General features: G+C 39.6%; 1 protein-coding gene across 5 annotated transcripts in view; it reads left to right on the forward strand.

The window, feature by feature from the left end:
• Window positions 1-27,396, forward strand: part of TENM3 (teneurin transmembrane protein 3) — a 2,305,387-nt gene that overhangs the window by 1,889,816 nt on the left and 388,175 nt on the right. The gene's annotated exons all lie outside the window — the stretch shown is intronic.

The raw sequence follows: 27,396 nt of genomic DNA on the forward strand, positions 1-27,396 counted from the left end.
AAGAACAAAGCCAGATGCATCACATTACCCAATTTCAAACTATGCTTCAAGGCTACAGTAACCAAAACAGCATGGTACTGGTACAAAAACAGACACATAGACCAATGGAACAGAATAGGAAACCCAGAAATAAGGCCGCACACTTACAACCAACTCACCTTCAACAAGCAGCGGTTCTACCCTAAGAATGGATATATCAAATTCAGCTAAGTATGGCTCTGCCAGAGGCAGGACCGTATTTCTGTGCATGCACAGTGTGTATTCTTGAGCCCATGCCAGGCTGTCCCCGCTTTGGTCAGTGTTGTTTTGGGCACTTCCCTCTCCCATCCTCATTGGGCCTAGGAGGTCAGGCCTTCAGGTTTCAAGAATATGGATAGTGTGTAGGGAAGGGACGTGAGAAAAGCCCTTGGATGTGACTCAATAATGATGCTCAGATCTTTCACACTCACCCTGTGAAGCCAACTTTTTCAAATGAAAAAACATATACTACTCACATGTGACATTTTATTCAGAGCCAAAATTATAAAGCAAAGGAGTTCATGTGTTTATACCCAGAAAAATTGGCAAAGTTTTCTTTGAAAATGTCTGCTGCGGTTCAGTTTCTTTTTTTTCTTGAAAGTAAATGGTTCTTCATTTAGTACCATTACTTTGAAAGAAAATTACAGAGTAGACGCAGGTAGGTGTCACTGAGGAGTTTTATTATCTATGTTTACAAACAAAGAGTATAAACAAAGAAATGCATTTGCTATATTTAGTGCCCCCAAAATCATCTGTACCAAAGTAGCCCTTGAACAAGCTAGAAAATAAGTAGAATAAATGTGCTGCTTTGGTTCCTTTCCATTGGCTTTTAAAAACACCACCGATATTGAAATATTTGTGTTTCCTTTGCTGTAGTGCCAGCAACATAATAGATGAGAAGAGAGTAGCTATTCACTGTTCTCCAAAAATACAACTTAGCCTCTTCCTGCAACTTGAGCCTCCACACTGCAGCCTTCCCTTGTCTCTGCGATTTCCTGCTTGCTCCCTCCTCTAATTACTCTTCTTTTTTTCAGACTCCTTTCATGAGTCTCCTCTTTTTTTGTCCCCCTTTATTCCCTCTTGCCCACATTCCACATTTCTTTTCAACCCCCCTCCGTATTTGGCTACAGTGTTTAAAACGAGTATTAAGTCTGGAAGCTGAATAAGCCCCATCTCCTAAAAAACAGTTTTACAGATTTTCTACTGGCAGAGTTAGCAGTCTGGCCACAGTGCTGGGGAATTGAAAAGACCCATCAGCAGCCTGAAAAAGAAGAGCTTCTTGATCTGTGCAGTAAACTGCTCTGCGGCTTCAGCCGGTGTCCCCCACCATTGTTGTAAGTACAAACACATCATCAGGCATCCTGGAAAGAAAAATCCTTCTGCTTGTCCAAATTAAACTCCTAATTCATCCAAACATTAAATGACAAGAATGTTGAGTTGAGAATGTAGAATTGTACCAGCAAGGAATCTTAAGAGGTAAATCTGGGAAAAGGAAGTTTTATTGTGCATCTTTTTTTCTTTTTTTTTTTTTTTTTGTTTTTTGAGACGGCGTCTCACTCTGTCACCCACGCTGGAGTGCAGAGGCACGATCTCCGCTCACTGCAACCTCTGCCTCCAGGGTTCAAGCGATTCTCCTGTCTCAGCCTCCTGTGTAGCTGGGATTATAGGCACCCACAACCAAGCCCAGATAATTTTTCTATTTTTGGTAGAGACAGGATTTCGCCAAGTTGGCCAGGCTGGTCTCGAACTTCTAACCTCAGGTGATCCACCTGCCTTGGCCTCCCAAAGTGCTGGGATTATAGGTGTGAGCCACTACGCCCAACCAGTACATCTTCTAAAGATAACAAATTACTATTACTCTATTCAGCAAGAATTCATTGCAATATTTGATAGAGGCTTTGTTAAAAGTTATTTTTAAAATGAATGAAAGTAAACTAAATGGGAAATGAAACAAAAAGAAATTTGAGATTTTAATGAATTTGTCCTTTTCTTTGCCTCTAAGATAAATTATTTCAACAAGAAACCGATGTAAATTGAGAATTTCTTAAAACTATTGGTAGATGACAGATGTGTTTTTAAATTATCATATGAGATACAGCGATTTTTCTTGGAAGAATACATTGCTATTTTTCATATTATTATTATTTTCAATGGCATTCTTATAAGGTAACTAAACTGATATCCAAACTACATTTTAAAAATTGTGTCATTTCTGATTTTATACCTAGGAAAAGTAATATTTACCTTTTAAAAATGAAAACCCTCCAAAGAATATTATAAATTAGCATTGCTTTTTTATGTGATAAGCAGCAAAATCTCACTGTTTATTGACTTAGAACGTAAGAAAGAGGAAGTGAAGACTGATCACAACAAGTTACTATTTGGAGAAAATCAATCATGCATTCAATTAGAATTCTCAAAAGTATCTTTGTGCCTTTTGTTTAAAAATTTTAGTAAACATAGCCCAGTCTGATTTGGAACCCTAATAATTGTGAATAGCAAACAACTTATCACAAGAATAGATTCCCACAAAAGGGATTCTCACAAAAAGTCTGGGTATTGTTAACACAGAAGGAACAGAAGTTTTACCTTATAGCACTGTTGAAGTGTTTGTGTTTTGAAAAGAAAGAATGATATATAAAATAGAACTCTGGTTTCTAAGGGGTGATAATTGCAAAAAAAAACCCAACAAACAAAACCAGCCATTCAGTCTTGCTTTGGAATTTTTTTCTCTCTCCATGGTTAAGCAAACATGTAAGCATGTATCTGCATGCCCAAATGGAGACTCGCACTTTCGCAAATTATGAGGAATTGATTAAACCTTGGGAATTAGGGTGTTTTCAACTATCTGGGCATCTGGGGTTTCTCTTTTTTTTCTCTGTAGCTGCCACTTCCCCTTCATTCCCAGCTGCTTCCACTCTAGCTCAAAGTTCCGTCGCCACTTCTCTGGAAACCAGGAACTGCTTCCTACCTGGTCTCCTTGACTTAACAATCCCTCTCAATCCTCTGCCGTGGCCTCATCAAGCCTTCTTCAGCCTGCTTTTAACAAGTTGTTTTTCTAAAAAACAGTCTTCTGATGATGATGATAACAAAAATAATAATAATGTAATAAACATTTAATGTATACATACTTCTTCAACAGTTTCTACGCACTAAGCTGTGTTAAATCTTTTGGATCCTTATTTTGTTTAATCCTCCAAAACAGTCTTATGAATTGTACGTGAGTACTAACCACATTTAATAGGTATGGATTTGAGGTTTAAACGGGTTAAGTACTTTGCAGGAGGCTATACAGCAACTTTTCCTTGTTCTCTCACCAAGTCTAAAATGCTCTGCCAGCTTTTCTTTTTTTTTTTCTTTTTTTTTTTTTTTGAGACGGAGTCTCGCTCTCTCACCCAGGCTGGAGTGCAGTGGCGCGATCTCGGCTCACTGCAAGCTCCGCCTCCCGGGTTCACGCCATTCTCCTGCCTCAGCCTCTCCGAGTAGCTGGGACTACAGGCGCCCGCCACCACGCCCGGCTAATTTTTTGTATTTCAAACATCTAAAGAATCTACACTCATCCTACTAACTTAGAAACACTGTTTTCAATGTAATCTTTTTCTAGAACATTTGGTAGAAGATTAACTGTAAATTGGCTATTGTTTTGTGTATTATCATGCTTTTGAATCTCAAATTTAGATCATAAAGGAAATTGAATGTGAAACTCTCTGGCCACCCCAATTTTTCAGAAGCCTTTATCTGTATCAGAAACACCAGAATCATTTTGAAAGGGTTCGCAATCTATGACCAAAAGGTGTCGGCTCTGCAGCAAGAGCAGACTGATAGCCAGCACCAAGGCGGACGGAGGTGATGTTCTAGGCAGAGGTGGCTTCTAGACCTTCCTTTGCACTGCCAGCTTCTAGTCAGTGTTACTGAATCTAGTCCCTTTCATAACCGAAATTTCAAACATAAATTATATTGTAACATCCCTATAGAAATGTCCGAAGTCATATACGAAGAAGGAAGGAAGATGCTGTTCTCAATACATTCCACATCATTAATATGTCAAATCTCTTTTCTCGTTTAAAATGAAACTGGGATGTTTTCCAACTTTTCATCCTGATGGTAAGGAGAGTTACCTGTGTTGGGTAGGGGAGGGAGGGAGGTGTAGATGGAAGTACAGTTTTGTGTTTCCACTAATCTGATCCCTCCCACCAGCTGCCCTTTCCACCTGCCCTACAAACTCTCTGCTCAGAAAGTACACATTGATACAGCTTATCAAAGCCAGCCCTCTGTTGTAGCCATTTCAGCAAAATAAGCCAATTTGGGTTTGGTAGATGGAAAAAAAAAAAAAAAAAAAGGAAGTATGCCCAGGCCATAGAGATTAGACTTTTAAACAGAGCTAAAGTAATTCTGAAACCATTTTACCTGCCAGAAAAAAAAAAATTACATATAATTACTTTAAAAATTAGCCATTTTAGGTCAGCGTATGTGGCACAAAGAAATCTGAAATTTAACTATCTAACAGGGAATATGACAAAGTGGAAATTTGTTTAACGATGCACCATATTATAAAGAAGGCACCAATATGAATTAGGTTATTTCTGTGTAGGCACTAGACTGTAGTTACAAAGCTGCACTTCAGTAGATGACTTTTTTTTGAGATGGAGTCTTGCTCTGTCACCCAGGCTGGAGTACAGTGGCGCGATCCTGGCTCACTGCAAGCTCTGCCTCCCGGGTTCACGCCATTCGCCTGCCTCAGCCTCCCGAGTAGCTGGAACTGCAGGCGCCCGCCACCATGCCCGGCTGATTTCTTTTATTTTTAGTAGGGTTTCACCATGTTGGCCAGGATGGTCTCGGTCTCCTGACCTCGTGATCCGCCCGCCTCAGCCTCTTAAAGTGCTGAGATTACAGGCGTGAGCCACCGCGCCCGGCCCAGCAGATGACTCTTTAAAGGTCATTTTATCAAGCGTAAGATAGATCTTTTGAGCGTGCACATAGCCCACCTCCCTCAGTTTGGTTTTATGTTTCATTGACTGTATTAGCATTAAACTTTTTAAGAGTGACAGGCTGCAGGAAGGGGATCCCGGGTGGGTCATGGGATCTGCATGGCCAGCTGTTCCTTAGTTCAGAGAGTTCTTCTTTTTGAGATTTACAGATCCGTTTGCATTTGACAGACCATGGCAAGTCTTTGTACTGCCCAGTCCCAATGTTTTAAAGGAGAGCAGCTTAATAATTTATTAACTGCAACATTTCCTCTGGGCTTTATCTGTTTGATGTTGTTGAGTCACAGAACATTATAAATATGAAGAATTTAGCAGAATCACATTCTTTAAAAGAGCTATGGCCTTTTTGTTGTTGTGGTTGTTGTTGCCAAGGACTCCTCTGAGAGCTCTTGTTGGTTTACCTGGTTGGAAAGCAGCAGAAAATGGTCGGCTTTGTAAAGTGGGATTGCAGTACCAGTTTTGAGTTTGCTAACAATACGCCTTGATCTGCAAGATCGTTAGCCATGTAATGACAGTAAAATGTGGTTGCAGAATGTTTTGAGACATTCCTGAATTGTCTGTGTGCTGTGCTGGTGTGGCATTACTGACAGTCTCCTACCGCAGTGCCTTGGTTTCTGCGGTTCCTTCAGCCCGAGGCACACTGCCGTCCCCATCTCTCCACCCTTCAGCACCTTGTCGGTTTATAGATCATCTCAAAAGTGACTTTTATTCCGCGAGGCTCTTATTAATCCTCTTCAAAATGGATATTGCTTCTGCCTTCTCAGACTCATTTATGATACTTACATGTCCCACTTGATACGATGATTACTGTTAACTTTTGCCCAATCTGGAGCAAAATGGCATGATGTCCACCGCAGGGTTATCCTGGATGTCCCTGTATAGCCCAACACAATCCTGCACGTGGGAGATGCTTGTTCATTTAACAGAATAGCTGTTAATTCTGCACACCAATCCCTCGTCTCATGTTTCTTGTCCTTATCCTAATTGCATATAATTATTTAATGATGTTTTCAGCCATTTGTAAGCTATTTTTAGCATGGAAAACAAATTACCTTTACAGACTTTTATGTTAGAGTAATATTAAAAAGAATAGCTGCCTTCGTAAGCTGTTCTTCAGTTTCCAGAATATTTTCATACATACTATTTGACCTGCCTGTGTAGATTATGCCCATCCATGCCCATGACTGAGAAGAGGGCAAGAGTCTCCCTTTACAGATTAGGAAGCTGAGGCCCAGATAAACTAACTCATTTGTCCAGAGTTTCATCTCTGGTAAATTTCAGAAGTTAAAATCAAACCCAGATGTCCTCAGGATTCCAGTACGACTCGTTCCACTTATATATAATTTTTCACCAAAGTTATCGAGCGCTCATTGTTAGGCTTGAATAGACACAGTTAAATAAAACCATGACTGGCCCTGGCTCTAAGGAGGCCAGTGTCCTGCGAACACAGGCACACGGCTGTTAGAAATGAGGATGCAGCCACGTTGCCTCACTGCCTGGACTAACACACAATGAAAAAGCAACATTCATTTTCAGTAACTGAGCAGATTCAATAAATTTAATGGCATTTAATGATTATGCAGCTCGTAGCATCTTTTATTCAAAGGTCAATTCCAATGCACTGTATAGACTATTTACTCTGTTTAGAGATGGCAGAGATAATAGATGAGGAGACTACCTGCGTGGAAGAAATAATTGGCACTGCCCTGCATAAAGCTGGTACTTAAAAATGTGTATTGACTAACACCGTAGTGATTTGCTCTGTTTCTGAACTTATCCTTTTATGGTTGACTTCTTCCTCTACAAAATGGGCAAAAGAAAAAAAAACAGGCTTATGAGGTACAATTGAGAAAATATGGCATAATATTTCATTTAAAACAGTTTCAGGCATAAGCTGAACAAATTGCTCAAATGTTTTGTTCCTTAATTTTAAAAGGGATGCGCCAGAGAATGGAATCTGACTAGATTTTTCCCCATTTTTAGTTAATTTTGCTTATAATTCAACTACCAGTACTCTCAAGTCACTGATACACCTGAATGGCTATTTTATCTATTATGTTCTTTTATCTCAAATGGGAAAAAGGGCACATTTTCAGTATAAGGGCTGTGGGATGTGAAGAGTGAAGGGTCGTTCTTCCTCTAAGCGGCTGTCCATTGCTGCAGCCACCTGCTCTACTGTACAGAGCTGAAGTAATTAATAAGAGGTATTAACACGTCTGGTATCGCCGGGGAGAGGGAAAACCGAAATCTGTTGAATCGCTTTAACTGTGAAACAGTAAATGTTGATTTACTAACCGTCTTTCACTTTACCACCCAGCTTGCCATCATTTCTGCAAGAGGTAATAAAAAGTAAGCTCACACCCCAATGTAACTTTAATGGGTTTAATTACATGGAACTTGAAATATGTGTTTGGCTACATGGTACATCCAGCCACCAATCCATAACCAGCATTTCTGGAAAAGCACAGCCAGCACTCAGGAGAGAGATGGGAATTAGAAACGCAGACTTGGGAGGAGAGACGAGGCCTTGGGGCCCTGAGTTATTACCCATGTGGGGAGCGCTGAGAGCGGAAGGGAGACAGGCAAAGCCGCCAGACCTAGGGGAATGCCTCCACGTGGGGCGGGGGTGGAAACAGAGGAGGAGGCAGGTGAGGAACAGTAGAGACACAGGGGCAGGCTAAACAGAGGGCATGGCCGCGCAAATCAAGAGGGAAATTAATTTCTTGAGGATGTGGGGCTTCAGGTCGCAACGGTGAGTGAGGAAGCACTGAGAAACTAGGAGAAGCTGTCAGAGCTATTTTTTAATGAAGTTTAGTGGTCAATGAGAAGAGCTATTGGGGGTGCAAAATTGAAGAGATAAGAACTGAATAACGATAGAAATGTATTTTGCTAACGATTGGTGAGATTTCTGAGTATCTGTGCAGGCTGAAGGTAAAGACCCAATGGAGAAAGAAAGTAAAGAAAATGTCGGTTTGTCTTTGAGGGATAAAAGATGCTATCAGAGCGTTTCCTCTTAATGAGATCCATTTCCATCACCATCTATGTAGCACACCATTAAAAATAACTAACAGACCACGTCTTTTTAAATGACACATTATTTTACTTAAATCTTTACATCTGAATCCTGTTCCTGCTTATTTTCCTGCACTTGTTGACAAGTCATTAGGAAAAACAGTGTTTAGTTCAATATTGCCTGTCATCTAAGAGACCTGTGTAGCTGAAATAAAAAACTGATGGATTAATAGTAGTTAAAAAACAAAAGGCAGAATGCGATGGATGGTCCTGCATCTTTTCACACGCCATAATGTATGCATCTTTAGACATACAGACACAGAAATAAAATAAGCAGCAGGAGGGGAATAACATATAGAAAACTAGAAAATCAAAATGAGATGGCTAGAAACGTTTGCAAATAATTTATAATCAGAATATAGAAATAATCATTCCACAAGCCTAATTTATTTAATATATATGCACTGCCAAAACATAATTCTTATCTTAGAATTTCATAATAAATGCAATAATTAAACCACACAGGGTAGACATTGACAAACACAGCTAATGGACTTTGGATTTAGCATTTTTAAGATACAGGATTTCTTTTATGTGATCCTTTGCATTGATATTATTTTTAAATACCATCTAATATCCTGTTATGGATTTTTTTAGTAGACTGCTTAACAAAATGTCACCAATCCATGAGAGTTGGCAGGAAGTCAGTGACACTTTATCACAGAGGATTGCTGGCATGTTCATCATAATAATGATTCCTCTAATATGCATGAACAGTTTCCGTCCATTTCTCAAAACTATTGAGAAACTATTGGATATCAGATACCAACTGAAATGTGGCCAACCTGATATTATGACATACCAGTCATTTAGAGCTCTTATTCCCTGACCAGCAACCATGCATGAAAGCAGAGAATAATTATAGTCTTAGAGTTACAATCCTAGGGAAGAAGAGTTTGTGGGGAGCACGTGGTGATTCAAAATAAAATTGAGTAACAGAATGAAATAAACATCACCGTTGGGCTATTTCAAAACCTACAGAGTAGTTATTAAGAAGGTCACCAGTAGGCCGGGCGCGGTGGCTCACGCTTGTAGTCCCAGCACTTTGGGAGGCCGAGGCGGGCGGATCACGAGGTCAGGAGATCGAGACCACGGTGAAACCCTGTCTCTACTAAAAATACAAAAAAAATTAGCCGGGCGTGGTGGCGGGCGCCTGTAGTCCCAGCTACTCGGAGAGGCTGAGGCAGGAGAACGGCGTGAACCCGGGAGGCGGAGCTTGCAGGGAGCCGAGATTGCGCCACTGCACTCCAGCCTGGGCGACAGAGCGAGACTCCGTCTCAAAAAAAAAAAAGAAGGTCACCAGTGCATCTACGATATCTACAAGGGCTGTGCTTGGTCTCTAACTGTTTGCGGAACAACCCACTGGTTTCTTTTGCTGCCTAATGTATGCTTATATTTATTTCCCTAGGGAAGAAATCTGAGAATTTTTTTTTTTATTATAGGGACTTTACGAGCAGAAGAAAAGAGCATATTTACCTATTCCTTCCTGCCCCCCAACTATGAAAGCAAAACTGATCTTACACAATTGAAATATGTGTGCATACAGAAGCAAAAGTTACGAATTAGTATGACCATGTATACATCAGATTGACCCCACTTAGCTTGTGAAAAAATAAGATTACATGCTGAAGTGATGTGGTAATAAGCAATTAACCAATGAATCAGGGTGGAACTTATCCTCTTAATAACTGAAATGTGGTTTTACTGCATTTGAGAGCAGTATAATTTCAAAGAGTTCTATGTAAGCTCTGAGGCACAAAGTTCTAAGTTTTTGTTTTAATCATTTCTGTATTTTATTTTTCATAGACACTGAATTATTTTATGCCATCCTTTCCACAGTTTCTTGAAAATGTAGTCTAGAGAATCAAATTGATTTTTAATTATGAGTTCTTGATTTTAGCCTTCAGATAAACTAAATTGAACCAGAATATTCTTAAAGCATAAACAATGGATTGTCTAAATTCCCAGCTCTCATTTCAAGTATTCGCTAATGTGGCATTGATCAATCTACAATTCCCAGGCTGAGCAGAAGTGATAGGAATATTGGATAAAAAATGCCGCACAGGCGAGAAAGATAAATTGTTTGGGTTGTCTTTTTGCAAGTTTGAGGTCACGATTCATTCATCTTGTTACTTTGCTATATCCCTTTAGTGGCTTCAACTGCAGGATTAAATATTGAATGGTGGCAGATCATTCAATATATAGGCTCTCATAGTTTGGCATTAGAGGGCTTTTCATGCTTAGAATGGAGCTGTGTGCACACAGAATGCCAAAGATAATCATGCTGATGATCTAGTCTGTGAGATTAATCCCTCAACAATATTATCAGACAATGCTTAACACATTGATTTGTCCCTGATATGACACTTCTGAAACAAATGGATATACTAAGCATTTTAGGAGTAACATTGAGCCTCCTATACAGCCTGGCTTTTTCAGAAAATTAACCCATTAGGAGATTTGGCCGGAAAATTCCAACATTTTGTCACAACCAGTGTTTATGACCACAAAAATAAGAGTCAGTTTTAAGAATCAAAATGCTTTTGGGGAGTACTGATTAATAGAGGATTAAAAAATTAAAATCAGTTTGGGTAAAATGTGGCCCTCAGGGCTAAATATGCAGAAGGAAAGTACTAAATTAATATACTGTCTTATAAGTCTAATTAGCCCAAGAATGTTCAACGCTGAGATATTATGTTTAAAATGTTTTGTTTAATTGTTGCTCTCCTTATGCACTTTGATGGGGGAGATGCTGAGCCCTTTAAAAGAGAAATGGAAACGTTAAAGGTTGAAAATTCATTATTTAGCCAAGAGACCCGGAGGCTTGAAGGATAAATGCATATGCTTTTTAAAAACAAAATGTTTTATTTATAAAACATAAAAATTAAAGTTTGACAAGGACAAAGAGGTCATTCAGTTTCTCCTCCTGCTTGTGCGGAATTATTTTATTTCACATGTGGCTGGATGGTCTGAAATGCCCCAGATGATAATTTTTCACTCTTCTCTGAAGTTGCTAAAATCCGGAAGTTCTTCAAGGTAAAATCGTCTTGGGGTGTTTAGAGGAAGGGAAGAACTTGCCTAAAATTGTTTTGTCTTAGGACTACCTAATTCACTCTCCCCAAATTGTTATTTTTAATAATTATAATGATTCCGTTTTATACTATAAGCAGTTGCATAAAATAGAATTGTCATTCCATTTCAGTGCCTTATTTCTTTTTTTTCTCAAGCGAAGCATATTTGAATTTTCCTCACTTTTTACAAAAGAATTTCAGCTTTGAGACTCAGGGGTACCTGTGCAGGTTTGTTACCTGGGTGTATTGTGTGATGCTGTTTTCTCACTTTCTCGTAAGTCAGTTATTCTGTTGCCTTCATCGCCTGCATGCATCTCTGGCTTCCTTCCAGTCTGCCCCTGTCTTTCTGGATGAGGCTGTCTAAATAAAGTTTTACTATCGTGAGGAAGCCTGGTATTTCTAGAGACAGAATAAAAAAGAATGCAGGCCTTAGAGACAGCCAGTCCTGATGGCTTCCACTTGTAGCTGTGAGACTTTCATCTACTTATTGAAATCCTCTGCACCCTGGTTTCTTCCTTTATAAAAAGGAATGCAGCTATCTACTTCACAGGTTGTTGTGATTCTTAAATAAAACAACAGTGGCTGGCACAGGTAAACAAGCAAAAAATAGCTATTATTATCATTATGGTGCACTTCTTCATTGACAGGTTATAAATTATTTCAGATTGAGGTGGAAGTCTTTTACTTTGATCATTTTTAAATAAAAGAGATTTTGTATTTGTCTATGACTTCTTTTGAATCAAGCCAGGTTGGGTTGGATTATATAAAAAAACAAATCCTGACCAGGCACGGTGGCTCACGCCTGTAATCTCAGCACTTTGGGAGGCTGATGCGGGTGGATCGCCTGATGTCAGGAGTTCAAGACCAGCCTGGCCAACATGGTGAAACCCCATCTCTACTAAAAATACAAAAATTAGCCAGGTGTGGTGGCAGGCATCTGTAATCCCAGCTACTTGGGAGGCTGAGGCAGGAGAATTGCTTGTACATGAGAGTGGGAGGTTGCAGTGAGCCGAGATAGCACCACTGCACTCCAACCTGGGTGACAGAGTGAGACTCCGTCTCAAAATAAAAAAATAAATATATAGAATAAAATAAACAAATCTCCCACTCAATATACCAATGAAAAGACCTAAGTTTAATAATAAAAGAATCTTGGAATCACATGTATAATCAAATACAATTGCTTCCATCATCATTTTATGAATTAGGAACAGAAGAGTAAACTGTGTAAAAAAGGGAAAAATCTATAAGGACCTGGACAGGGAGACTCAGACTCAATAACAGAAGGAAAGTGTGAGCAGAGTAGGGAGACAAGTAAGAAGTAGTTTTTAACATAAAAAAAAATATCAAATTAGTTGGGCGTGGTGGTGGGCGCCTGTAGTCCTAGCTACTTGGGAAGCTGAAGCAGGAGAATCACTTGAACCTGGGAGGTGGAGGTTGCAGTGAGCCGAGATCGCACCACCACACTGCAGCCTGGCAACAGAGCGAGACTCCATCCCCCCAAAAAAAAATCAAACGAGGTAATGGGAGAGAGCAGAAGGCGGCAATGAATGGAGAGTCCAGGAGTAGACAGCATAATTGAGCACTCACTGTATGCCAGAGGCCACAGGACACATTTGTCTTAACCCTGTGATGTGCCTTTTATCTCCACTTTATGGATGAGTTATCCCAGGCTGAGAAAGGTTAGAATCACACCGGGGTTACTACCGTAACAAGCAATGGAGCTGGTATTAAAACACAGGCATTCCTCACAATATCATGCGCTAAACCAGTGGTTCTCAATCTTCGGTGAGCACAGAATCACCTGGAGGGCCACTAAAACAAATTGCTGGGCCCCCTTCCCCCAAGTTTCTGATTCGGTGGCTCTGGGATGTGTCTTGCGAAGTTGCTGATGTTGATGCTGCTGGTCTGCGGACCATACTATGAGAACCACTGCTCCAAATTACTGCGCTCTACTTCTGTGCCGTGGTTAATAACGATCAAGTGGCACCCCTAGGTTAGGTGCAGTGGTGATTTCATTAGGTTCTTACATGTGGCCCCTCCATGTGGCAGGCTTTAGTTCTCTGTTTCAGAAAAGTCTGGCATTTAATATTAGAGAAGTACTTTGAGTCCTGGAGGAAGCAGTAGCCTGGACAGCCCATCAAAATAGAAATTCAAATAAGGTGACTCCGGTTATAGGGACCCTTTAGTCTCAGGAGCAGGGCAGAAGCTCATTTACTACAAAGTGAAACAGCAGATTGGATCTCGCATGGAGGGGACTTAATGCTGGAGCCTCTACGTGTTAAACTGAAGCACATTAAGTTTCTTCTTACTAAGGGTGAGATTGGCTCCAGATCCTGGACAGGCATTAGGGTGTGAGTCCTATGCCTCTAGCTGTGAGGAGAACCAAAATGCAGGGCCAAGGGGACACACACACACACACACGCACCCCACACCTCCACTGGGGTTACTGTAGTTACTGAACAATTACCACAGCTTTTTCTCTATATATTCCTTTATTTCAGAGATGCTATTATATAGATTCCACACAGTGTTTGTTGACTGACTGCCCAGTATATATTAGGACTTAAATGTGAATCGCTGTGAGAGGGGCATCAAAGACAAGTGAAAAGTGTCTCTATATCTTTCCAACTTAGTATGCTGGGTTCCTAGGAATGAGTCGCATGCAAATAGGAGTTGAATAAAATCTCATCTGCATGCTTGATTGGCAGTGACTTGAAACAGGGGTGTTACAGGCATGGAACATGGAGGAAAGGCAGATGCCACATTTTCAGTTTTTATTTTGCTGATAGCCAATTGGCCAACCAGATATAGTTGTGACAGAAGCTAAGTGTCTCTCTTTAGGCTAAAAAGAAGTCATTATAATAGCACCAGAAAACATTTGGTAAGGTCTTTTTGAACTTGGCAGCACCTTGGGTTCTATGAGAATAAGTCAGAAGACCAGAACTGTGATTTGGGAGTTAAAAAATGGATAATTGCCAACTCCTTAGTTCAATTCAATTCAGTGCAGTTCAGTTGAGTTCACTCAGTAAAATCCAGCAAGTGTCTGTTGGTTGCCTACTTATGTTTACACTATGCACAGTCCCAAACTTGGTCTTGTGATGGATAAGTCTGGGCTCTGTCGGGCGACCGAGGTACCCTGTACACTTTAGGAGGAATGTTTCAGCTTTCAGATGCATTGACTAATAAGCTTATAAATCATTACATACAATCCGTAACAGCTAAGTGGTACCTAAAGGAATTAGCAGACCTCAAATGCCCAGTTCACACCTTGGCTAAACTATGAGTTATAAAGGTAAATATTTTTGGTAAAATATTTTGGTGTGGGAATGAGTGCAGACACTGTTTTAGAATACTTGTGGTAATTTTTTTTCATCTTTAAAATATCCTAGACTTTGTTTCTTCATAGAGAGAACCTCCTAACTGAATTCTAAACGTGTTAACTGTTTCCTTACAGTGAAAGCTGCTGAGCAGAAGCTGCTAACAGTGGCTGCCTTTGAATTAGCATTATGCTGTGACAGCCAGTAGTACACTGCTTAACTGGGACAATTTGTTTACGGGTACATATTTCTGCGTGTGAAAATTAGCTATGAGTTTTCTTTGCATTAGTGATTAGTAATATTTCAACTACCTGGTTAGAAGAAAAATTTTAAATTCTACTTGCTCCTATAGACAAAGACAAAACAAGTTTTCCCCTGCAGTCTCTGTGTCATGCCATGGCCCATTTGAGCTGTACAACGCACTGCTTGTTCAGTTTTTGTTATAACCTTCATAGAAGATGAAAAACATACCCCAAACTGCTATGCAATAAGATCATTGCTCGCCTGCCAGTTTGCAGTTTTATATACAACATGTTATTGTTGTGCAATGAAGTTTATGGCGAGTGAGTCTCTGGCAGTCTGTCACTTCACCTGACTACAGTAAAAGGGTCTCCAGGTAGGCTGTTTGTAACTACTGTAAATATTCCTAGCTTTGCAGAGTCTTGGTGGTGAAATTTATGAATTAACTGGCACTCCTTCTTTGCTATTTTAAAAATTGAAGTTTAGTTTGAAAGGCCATTACCTGTTTTACTTGTGTGTCTTGGGGAAAGAGGAGACAGCTGTTAAGATATTGAAAATATTTTCTTTTATTTTCTGTCTCCATTTTTTTGTTATACTTCAGAGACCTTATGTAATGTTTAATGTTTCCATTTACTGTATGCATTTTCAGCTTTAGTATTTGTCATCTTGTTCCAATTTAATGAAAGCTTATTTGGCTATGGTTTTCATTGGAAAGCAGAACACACGTACAATTTTCAGCAATAATATATATTTTTCCTTTTCTTTGGATTTGAACAGCCTTCTAAAATTTTCTCTACTGAAATTCTGGCAGAGTTATTTCTTCGACATTTGGCTGAGGGTTTGGAATGTTTTAAACATTTGAAGTGCCTGGGATCAATTACTGTAACCTAAAATGGATAACCTTTAAGACACAAAGCTCATGTTTTTCTTAATCATCTCATTACATGACATTTTTCTGTTTGTATGTCAATAAAACACTGTATGTTGGCTAAATAGGCTCATTTCATTTATTTCCAAGTACTGTTGATATTGTAAAGCTAGCATATTACATTTAACATTAAAGTTATTTTTAAGATATAACATCTTGGTGGATGAGAAAAATAAAATCCAGAAGATGGATAAACTTGAAACAATTTAGCAGTCTAACAAAGTATAATAAATAGCAATATCATGTATTTGAAATGAATCCTTAAAAAATTCACAATGCAAGCATATTTTTAAAGCTCTGTTTTTCTAATTAAGGGAGTTCCAAGAGCTTTCTTATTTATTCTCACTAGTGTTATTTCGTTACTGAAAGTTTTTTTTCCACTATGAAATCACTGCTTCCTCTGAGAGATGCTTACTTAGAAGGGATTCTGTAGGAATATCCTGTTATTTCTATTTATCAGGTTAATTGTGGATTCATGTTATACTTTGGGGGTAGAAAGCAAGGCAAGGCATTGCCAGCTTCAAGATTTGACTTTTGATAAATATAAATGTGGAGCAACCCTGTGCTGCTGGTACGTAGTGGATGTGACCCATGACGGGCAGATGGCTGTAGCGATGGAGAGAAATATTATAGCCAGAACATTCCTGCTTCTGCTCCACTGGACTCAGAATACATTAACAGGGTCCTCTCTCAGCTTGGAGTTTTTTCCTTATGATGGATTAGTGATAAACTCATATGCAGGTTATTCCTGAGTTCCTCTGAGACCTTAGCTTTTCATGAATGAAAAGGTCCTTTATAAATTTTCTACATTCTTTAATTTTTTCCCATGGAACTAGATTTCTTTGTACAAATTTATATCTCTATATCTTCTTTGAAATAATAGAGAGCAGTTGTCGAGTTTTAATGCCTTAATTATTTGTTTGGTGGTTTGGAGAAACTTTACTGTTCCTTAATGAAATACATTACATTTAGTAAAGAGAGAACTTAAAGTTGAAATTATTCTTTAAAATACAAGCTAAGATTTTCGTGAAGCCAGAAGTCTCCTTGCTCATTTCGTCCTAAATGACTTTTGATATAAGGCCAAACTTCGTGCCAGATGTGTGGTATTTTACAATAATTACATGGCACAAGCCTTCAGTCATTTCCACCGAGACCGTTCAACATCTGTTTTATCAAAATGGCTTTCAGTTTTTTTTTCAGGTCCACAGATGAGTAAGAATATTAAGTGAGACACTGAGTCACTTATTTTATTATTTCATAGTGTGAATTTCTCTTGCATTTATCTGTTATAAATTGCCACACACCTAAAGATTTCTTTTAATGACTGGGCATAACAGAGTTTGTTTCTCTGATATTTTGGGGTAAAAATTTTAAAGACTTTCATTTAACATTTACACTTTCTATTCCCTCTATTCTATTACCCATTGTAGTTCCAAATGCTGATGAAAACTTGATAAGGAATTGGTCAGGAAGTAGATGAGAAGGGATGGTGCGATCCGTTATTACCATTTCCACTTTGAGACCCCTTTAGCTTTTGACCAGCCTACTTCACTGTAGGTCTTCTTATCTGTGCTGAACAGAATTCACAAGTATCGACTAACAAAGACAAATAGTCAGAGGTCATAAGTGGAAGGGATGGCAGACCCCCACGGCAGCGTGAAACGGTTCTTACTCACCTGTGGGTGCTCCCAAAGCTGCATGAAGGGCCATTTGCTAATTTCCCTGGGCTCAGGTGAGGGGATATCTCTCACTCTGAATTCAGTACCTGCTCATGTCACTCACTTTATTGGAATACCCAAATGCACAGGTCCTTTATTTTGCTATTCTTAAATATTTTATTCAAAACTATGCGCAGAAAGACCTTTATGTTAATTCTTTCTATCTAGATGGGCAAAATATTATGTTTGGGAAAGTGTGAATTCCCTCAATGACTTTTGTACAGTCGCTCCACATGCCTCAAAATCTTGTATACTAACTGGCTGCTGTTACAGTAAAAACAAGGTCAGTGCGGCTCTTCAAAACACTGTGCTTTCCCACTGACATTTGTACAGTAGTCGGTTTTCTGGGCCAACGTCGACGTAGCCAGCCATAAAAATAAACCTATGCACATTCATGGCCCAAAATAAATCAAAGTGGACATAATGAAAATTTTCCAGTGAGCTTAAAAGAAAATTTAATATACTTCTTTTTTTAGGAGGGTCAAGCAGTTGGTTCGGTTTTCACTGGAATCTTTATGTGGGTAAAGCTTCCTGTTTGCTGCACTTGCCTAGGATTTTCTTATCCCACAACTACAATGTGAACAAAGAGATGGGCGAGAAATTATGCTAATGCATTTTGGTGGATCAAATGAGTGTTTCATGAGACAATTCAAATTTTTGTAAGCTATATGGTGTTGGAATATAATTTCAAAGACAACTAAGCCCTAAAATAGGAAATTTATTTAAAACATAACTTTTCCTTGAATGAAAGGATGTTTTTGTTCTTTCTCTGACAAATATGATTTGAGAATAAAAGGAAATATATAACCATGATGGAAATGTATTTTTGTCCCAAAGCTGATTTGTCTCAGATATTTTTGGTCACCGTTCAATTATTTCAAGATTATTTTTAGGTTTTTAGATTCTTGCTTTGGTCACATAGCTATTTTGTTCCAAAGATATGAAACCATGTAATCCGACCATTTCCGAAGCTGGGCTCTTCAATATTTCTATCATTCAGACACAGTTTGGCAAAGACGGCAGCTCAGTCAAGTGAAATGTACTTTAAGTCCTAGGGTTGATCGGTCAAGAATAAGATTTCTCCAGTAAGACATTTTTACAAAGACACAATGACTGCACTTTCATAGTTCAAACAAACAGAGCATAAGGAATTATTCTGAAATACAATGATGGTACAGCTGTAACAATAAAAAGGTCTGTAATAAATAAAAGATTGTGCATCTGTTTTAGAAGACCTCTGACTGCTATACCTTGTAACTTGCCGCAGGCCTGATGCACTGTATCTTAACTCTAAGTACAAATGCAAGGATACTGTATATCCTACATTATGTTATGTCTCAAAGAATTTCAGACAGATAGGGACACACTATCTGATGATGAAGAGAGGGAAATGAAGTTGAAACATCAGACTAAATTATGTTTAAGTATTATCCTTCTGCAAAGAAAATTAGCTTTTATCTGTTTTTCTAGAAGTAGTGGTGTGTCTCTGCTAAAATAAGCACATTCTTACCACCATGGAACAATTGGATACCTTTATGAAACCGATGTAGTTTAATAGCAGGTTCTTTTGGGTGAAAATTATTTTCTAGTTATTTTATTTTATTTTGGGGATGGGGTCACCAGGCTGTGGTACAGTGGCATGATCATAGCTCACTGCAGGCCCAAACTCCTGGTCTCAGGTCCTCCAGCCTCAGCCTCCTAAGTAGCTGGGACCACAGGCATGCGCCACCACACCCAGCTAATTTTTAAAAATTTTTTGTAGAGACCGGATCTCCCTATGTTGCCCAGGCTGGTCTTGAATTCCTCGTCGCAAGAGATCCTCCTGCCTTGGCCTCCCAAAGTGCTGAGATTACAGGCAAGAACCACTGCACCAACCTGTGAAATTTGTTTTCTTAGTTGGTAATAAGAACTTGGGCTTACTATCATCGTGCTTTAGAATTTGCTAATTCATTTTTTCGATCACTGTCAGTACAGTCTGACTTGTTTTAATTCCTGAAATTTTTCTTCCCCTTCTCATCCAGTAAAATAAGAATAACCACAGCCTTTACTTTCTCCAGTGCAGTAAGGTGTCAGGAGGACTATTAAATATAAAGTTCTTAACAGTTTTTCAGTGTAACCTAAATGTGAAAAAATCTATGAATGGTTAACAGAAAGTATTCAATCTAAATCTTCCCCAAGGTCAGAAATATTATTTTGGAGTATGAAAAACTACACCTACAAAATGAAGTAATTCATCACTTTAAAAAATTTGGAATTTTTAGTAGAAGCCAAACTAAGTCAGACATCTAAGCCATCAATAAAGCTTGCCAGAATTTGAAGAGAATATCACGATGTAACTCTTTTTATGGATCAAGTACAAATGAAGTTGACAGCGTATGCCTAATCAGAGTGCGGAGAACTGGAAGCCGCAGACAGTATTTCCGCTTTCTCATGTTGACACATTGTGTGTGCAGGCAGCAGAGCCAGGCTGATTAAAAATGTCAAGGCTTTTCTAATGTGAAGCACATGCTTTCCAAATCTGAATTCTGAGTTCACGAGGCCCCAATCTGCAGGGTGTAAATAAAGTACCTTTATTAATTAATGCATTCACTTACGTTGTGTTCAAGCAGGACAACCCTTAGGAAACCACATCCACGTTAGCTTACTATGGATTAGAATATACAGCTCCATCAAAGGAGCTTGAGAACTGGAACCACGGAGCTGTGAGCTGAGGACAAGGCCAAGGTGGAGGTGAATAATCATGGCATTCTCCTTGAATGCTCTCCATCATCGCCGGTCACAGCGCTGACACTCCCTGGGAAGGCAATTTTCTTCATCAACAGAGTAGACAGCATCGGGAAGGTGGCTGAGAATGGCTGCTGAGGAACTTTATTGTAATGTGGGACTCCTTTCACTAGCTTCTTACCTGGCTTTTTTGGTTAAGTGTGTGAGAAATCAAACCCAGTACCCAGAACCTGAGAAAGGTATTAGGCGTCATTACTCACTACTCCCGGCCAAAAGGCTTCATGGACTTCCATTTCCCTGGATCGTCCAGCTGGTCTCCCATGAGGGAAAATGAGCTTCCAGCCGCCTTCCTGGAACATTCCCTCACCTCCCCACTACACTCCTATCGCTTCTCCTGAATGCCTCCTTCTGTACTCACAGTAGATGTTGCGTAATTTTGGTGAAAAGAAGAACCCAAACCAAGGGCTAACACGGTCCTCACCTCTCTCGTCACTTTTCCTTTGTATACTGATAAGAGTGTACCTAAGGTTGTGCATTGAACAGGAATAGATTGGATGCATGTTGAGTGTATGGAACTACGCTAGACATTAAAGGAGATGACAAATGGATAATACACACCATCCATATCCTTAGGGGACTTGCCATATACCAAAGAAAGAATTAACAAAGAATTTGAAGCGGCACTTATCCATCCATTGATTTAACAAACGTTCAATGAGTACTTGTGCTGTGTCAAGGTAGGTCCTAGGTATTGGGGATATCACAGTGAGTGGAAGACTTGGTTCCTGCTCTTCCTCTGTAATTGTGGATTCCCAGGAGAGCAGTGCAGACAATTTATGTTGTAGGAGCATGAGAGAGTTGCACTAGGCATTGAAGAAAGTGAAATACTGATGAGTATGTTAGGATTTGGAAAGAGCGAAGGGAAGGCATATTTGCTTCAGGCATGACATAAACTCAGGGATAGAAGGCAGGCAAGAAAGCTGGAGGGTATGGAGGGATAAAGGAGCACCATAAGCAGTCTTGGGTCAGAAGGGAGCCTCTGGGTTTGCAAAGATGAGCCATTACTGGAGATGCTGGTGTGAGACAGTGGCATAAGAAGCAGTAGGTTGGCATAAATAATCTGGCACTATTGTGCAGGACGAACTGGACTCACACTGGGCACAGTGGTTCACGCCTGTAATCCCAGCACTTTGGGAGGCTGAGGTGGGTGGATCACCTGCAGTCAGGAGTTCAAGACCAGCCTGGCCAAAATGATGAAACCCTGTCTCTACCAAAAATACAAAAACTAGCTGCATGTGGCGGTGGGTGCCTGTAGTCCCAGCTACTTGGGAGGCTGAGGCTGGAGAATTGCTTGAATCTGGGAGGCAGAGGTTGCAGTAAGCCAAGATTGCGCCACTGCACTCCAGCCTGGGCCACAGAGCGAGACTCCGTCAAAAAAAAAAGAAAAAAGAAAAAAAAATAAGGCTTTTGCAGAAGCCTGGGCATGCATTAACAGGAGCTATATTTGTGACAATAGAGATTAGAAAAAAGGGACAGAAGGTAAAGTATTTCAAAAGTAGAATTAGTCAGCATTGGTAACTAATTATAAATGTTAAAAAATAAAAAGCAAAAAGATGTCTTCTAGAACACATGGGGAACAATGATGGAACACCTGCCAGAAATAAGGGGCTTAGGAGAGAGGGCTGGCTGCCTGGAGAATTTAGAGGACAAGTTTGGCTTTGTGCTTGTCAAGTTGCTGTTTATAGTGGATGTCTTTCTGTGGTCTGTGGCCCTGAAAAAGACACTTCCTCCCCCTACTTTTAACTTTCAGTCAACTAATTATTCTCTAACTCCTTCACGTGTATCTGCTTTCTTTCATATCTCGCTATCTATAAAGTTTATAATCAGCTACAGATCTTTGTACATAGCAGAACATTCGACAGAACGTTTTGATTTTTACCTCCATTTCCACGAACAAAAATAGGCTGAAATGTCTTTGATTAATTATGGTTTCAGACATTTAATGTCCTGTTCATAACAAGCAGATTCGCCATCTTTAAATTTTTAGGTTAGAGGAGGGCAATGAAACGAACTTAAATGTAAGGCAGGAAACTAAAGAATGCTAACCTTACATCCAGAATGCTGTTTGCTTTCATTCCATTTGAACCGATTAGAATTATAAAGAAGTGATTTGGTGAACGTTTTTATCCATGGTGTGACTGTAAAATAAAAAGGTTGATCTGTGATATGTGTCCAGTGGAAATCAGTTTTATTACTTGTTACTCATCCCGTGGAGATTTCAGTTCAGTTCTGATGGACAGAGTTCTAACATAAAAACCCACCTCTTCACATAAAATAAAATCAATGCTATGAGAAGGAATAAACTTTTGGTTATCATTTTAGAAAACCAGTTTTTTACTTCTAGGTTGCATCTTACCCTTTTGGGTTGAATTTTAATAAAACGTATATTCATTTAAAGTTGAATAGTGATTCTCAGGGTCAGCTGCTTCATTTCACAGCAACTAAATATATCAAAATATGTCAAAATAACATATTATAGGGAAGTATGACCCTTGAAACCTCTATAAAGAAAAAGCTAGTAGTAAGTAGTTCAGATCTGTTAAATAATGTCATTCTAACAAGAAAGAAAATGTCACATTGTTTGTAACTTTTTATAACACTGTAACCTAAATGACACTGGTGTTAGGACCTGAGACCTTGAGCATTTGCTGAGTGAATGAATGAATGAATGAATTTTGTTACATATTGACCTTCAATAAGAAGAAAGACTTGGGGCCCGAACGTATTAAAGCTATAAAGAATGACTCTGAATTTTAAAAGTTGCTGTAATGAAATTGACATTTGTTCAAGATATATTGCATCATTTAAAAAAGACATCCCAATGAATCATTAGCCAAAGACCTGCTTTTCCATAATACCTTTGCTTCTTTATGCTATCCTCAGGAATTCACTCTTCATTACCAAATCTTCCTTCTATTTTTGTCAAAAAGTATATTAAGTGTTAAAATGGCAATACCAATGCATTGAAAATACCTTTGAAAATTCCTTTGCACATAATTATATATACACTTACCTTGAGATTTTATGTTTATTCCAAACTCCTGCCCAATGTTATAAAACTGAACTACAGAGTTCAAATGTACCTGTCATTTCTTTCTTTAGTCCTGACTTACTCTTACTGCAAGCCATCCAGAAGTAAAATCACAAACTCTTCATGGGAAAAAGGCACATAGGACCATAATCTAACACCCCAGTGTGCAGTAAGAGATATGATATTGACCAGGGAGTTTTCCTTTTTAGGTTCTGTTATTAGTAAATCATTGCAAGAATAGACATAAATATCAACTTAGTTGTATTTAAACTTTTTCTTCCAAATTCCATAAAAAAGACACCAATTTATCAACCATTCCTCCCAGAGGCCCTTTCATCCAAATTCCTTAGTAGACAGTTCCTTCTGTGACAATAAAACATGAATAAAATGCAGGCAGAAATATGTATCATATTCTGGGCAGTTAGGGGGTAAGGCTTTGAAAGCTCATTAACTGGAACGGTTGTGTTTCCCTAGAGAAAACCTTCAGACCAACTGCAAACATTTATCTTCTGGGAACAAAATGGGCCCCATCCCTGAAGAGGAGAAAAGGCCAGCATTCTTGACATGAGAGCATGGTAAAGGTGGGATTGCAAGGAATTAGAGATAAGGCTGCTAGCTATGGTTGGTTAACATCACCTAACACTTTGGCTCTTGTTAAAAAAAGAAAAAATCCAATTTAACTAGCCTGATTGAAGAGTTTAAAATAAAGAGTCATCCTTTATAGTATACTTTTCTTATTAACATTCAGTGGATTCCGTGTAGATGAAATAGTATTCATCCATTCGTTCAAGAAGCATTCTTCCTAAGGACACAGGTCTCTGGGCCGGTGTTACTTGCGATGCACACTCAAAAAATGTATCGCATGGGATGACCCCTGTGGCCTTTGGCAGCCTCCTTCCTGTTAAGTTAGCAGTGTGAGCATTAATTCAAGATGTGAAACCTCAGGCATGGCTGTACCAAGGCAAAAAAGCAGCAAAGAGGCAGATTACAGATAACAAGGACCAGTCAAGGGTTCAGATAAACATGGTAAGCAGAGTTTCAGATAACTAAAAATTGCTCCATCTATGCTGTGGCACTCTGACAAATGAGGTAAACATCGCAAATGAGAGGCAGAACAAGGCAAGAGCTAGTGGCTGTGGCTCCTGGCGACATCCACTTTCAGCATCGCAGAGGTCATTCTAGACATCCTTTCTGTCCAGGTAAAGGCCATGCATGCATCAGGACATTTCTGGTCTTACCTCCCAACCACAAAGCTCTCTCTTACCTGTTGGAGAACCTGGCATCCCTTTGGGGTCATCTCTCAGAACATACTCAGGATCCTAGAAAAATGAAAAATGCAATACTTCTCTTATAACACAATTTCTCCTAGAAAATGTAGTTCCTTTTCCAGTTTGACTTACAAGGAGCATATTTCCTTTCATCCCAGCAGCCAAAACAGAGGCCTCCTGGTCTCATTTTAACTGTAATAGCCCCAGGAGCTTTGGCTGCGGTATTTTCCCCTGTCGGGCATAGATCCAGGATTGGGCTAGATATTCCACAACACAGATAACTGCATCCTTTCTATGTGTACGTTGGTGCAGGCTCTCATTAATCACTTCTGGTTCTTCAGCAGTCGATGATGAGGACTCTGCCTCAGCCATCTACTGACAGGGGTGATTTGTCAAATAGATATTAGCTAGAGGAGGGCTTGTTAATTTTATGTATGTAAATATATTCTGAGGACAATGCCATAATGAGAATATTATGATCCGCAATTAATAGGCATTTTCTTTAGTTATTGACATGTCCTCAAAAACATCTATATGATTATCATATTCCTTTTTATAATTTTCTTCTCCTTTTCTTTTTTCTTTCTTTTATTTTTTTAGACAGGATCTCACTCTGTCATGTGGCTGGAGTGCAGTAGTGTGATCATGGCTCACTGCAGCCTCGTCTTTCTGGGCTCAGGTGATCCTCCCATCTCAGCCGCCAGAGTCGCTGAGACTGGCTACGGAGTAGCCATCATGCCTGGCTAATTTTTTGTGTTTCCGGTAGAGAAGGAGTTTCACCGTGTTGCTCAGGCTGGTCTTGAACTCCTGGACTGAAGCTATCTGCCTGCCTTTGGCTCCCAAAGTGCTGGGATTACAGGCATGGGCCACTGCACTCAGCCTCTGCTTTGTATAATTTTCAGTGTGCAGGGATCATGTTCTTCTATTTTAAATCCCTGCTGTGTCTAATACAGAACACTAGAAGCTATGAATGCTGGGAAAATGTTGGTAATGAAGATGACAATAGTGGTAATGTGGTTAAGTGTATAATAGCTAATTAGGCAACACTCTAATTTTCTGGCTCTGAAAATGGTGCAGCACATTCAGGAAGACCTTTTGCCTAGAGGCTTGTGTGGTCCCGAGTGCGCGCATACGTGCCTGGACGCATGGCCCACACAGAGCAGGGCAGCAGAGGCTTAGGCAGCCAGGGGTCTCCTTTCCCTCCGCCTCCCGAGGCCCACAGTATTTCTCTTTACAGGGCTTTGCTAAGGAGCAGCTCTCGGCTGGCATGCTGCCACACAGATTTTTATGAAAACGCATTTTTCTCATGTAAAATAATTTGGGGCTTTCCAGTTACACCACATTGCTGTAATTAATAGGAGTCGCTTTTTGTGTAGAAGATCTATTAGCATCAGTGCCACATGAAAATTGAGAAGAGATGAGAGGCCAACAGCAGAGCAAAGACAAAGATGAGAAATTGTCTTAACCACGAGGACCACAGATGAAGAGCACATGAGCAAAAATGGAAAAAAAAAAATCAAAGTTTTCCCAGGTTATGGAATATTTGGGTATGAGCCTCGCCTTTAGTTTTGACATATCATATTGAATTACAAGTGAGAGAGCTGGAAAAAAATGTGTATTCACTCTATTTGAACTAAAATATATTTCGAATATTTTCTCCTTTTCTTCCTTAAGATGTACATTTCCTCCTACCTGTACATTAATGATCATGAAACGAGCATATATCATCATTTTTAATTATTTGACTCATATTTCCTCCCTTGTCATTGCTTCAGTGTGCTCAAAAGCAGGTGTAAAGGAGGAAATTAAAATAGAGCATTCGCCTGCTGTGAGTCCCTATCGGCTGTAATGGTTGAATACGTGGACTTATCCCTAAGCCCCACTCCAGTGGTCAAGAGCCATTAACCAAAGCCTGTCCCTCACAGCTTCCTTCACTCTTGAGCCCGGTGATGCCCTGTTAGTCACCAGGTGGACACCGTGGTGATTACACAGAAAGTAATTTCTCGATAGTAACTAACAAGATAACAATTTTTAGCATACTTTGTTACTTTAAAGGTATTTCATGGAGAGTTTTTGACAAGTGTTTACTTTCCTTTATGAAGTCAAAGTCTAGCTGATTGTTGCATTAAATGCCCTCACTATCCCTCCTGGGATCAAATGAGAGAGGACCCAAGAGGTTCTTAGAAACAGGACTTTGCAAAGAGGAGGTTCTGAGTATGGCGTTGATTCTCAAAACTTCAGTTTGCAAAAGAAACAGCTAAAATGCAGTTAAAAATGCAAACTCCTGGCTCCCACCCTCAGATATTCACATATGGGTAAGTCTGAAGGGGGCCCAAGAATATGCATTTTAAATGAGTGTTTCAGATGATTCTACTGCAAGTGCTCTGGGAACCCTGGTGTAACTAACACAGGAGGGGAGGGGCATGGAGCTGTTCCTTCTCCTAAATTCACTCTCCAAGGGGAGACATTTTCCCTACTATGCATTATGTTAATAGGTTGCCATTGAGGTGAGGAAGATAGTGAAAACTTCCTGTAAAGAGGGCATTATCATGTGAGTTCATACTTTCATTCATACACCTTTTGCTTCTTCCTTGGTTCTAAGTACCAATCACATAGATAAAATATAAAAAGGGACAAATTTTAAAACATTAATCAAAAGCAATGTAAGTGTGTCCATGGCTGAGAAAAACACTAGGAATAAACCAGTAACTGAAGCTGAAGTGAGGGCCTACTAGACTCTGGGTAGAGAAACAGGAGCAGGTAGAGTTCGCTTCCTACAGGATGACGAGGGCTAACAGTACCCGATCCAATGCCTGGACCCAAGTCAGCCCCTGTGTTTGAAATCAGCAGGTGGGTCGTAACTGAAAAGTCTGGAAAGGAAGTTGGGATAAAAAGCCTGTAAGCTCCTTCCTAGGAAGCTGAGTATCTGGGGTTGGCTGGCTGGAGCAAAGGCAGCCTCCC

Source organism: Symphalangus syndactylus, chromosome 4 (genome assembly GCF_028878055.3).
Source record: "Symphalangus syndactylus isolate Jambi chromosome 4, NHGRI_mSymSyn1-v2.1_pri, whole genome shotgun sequence".
Taxonomy (NCBI): domain Eukaryota; kingdom Metazoa; phylum Chordata; class Mammalia; order Primates; family Hylobatidae; genus Symphalangus; species Symphalangus syndactylus.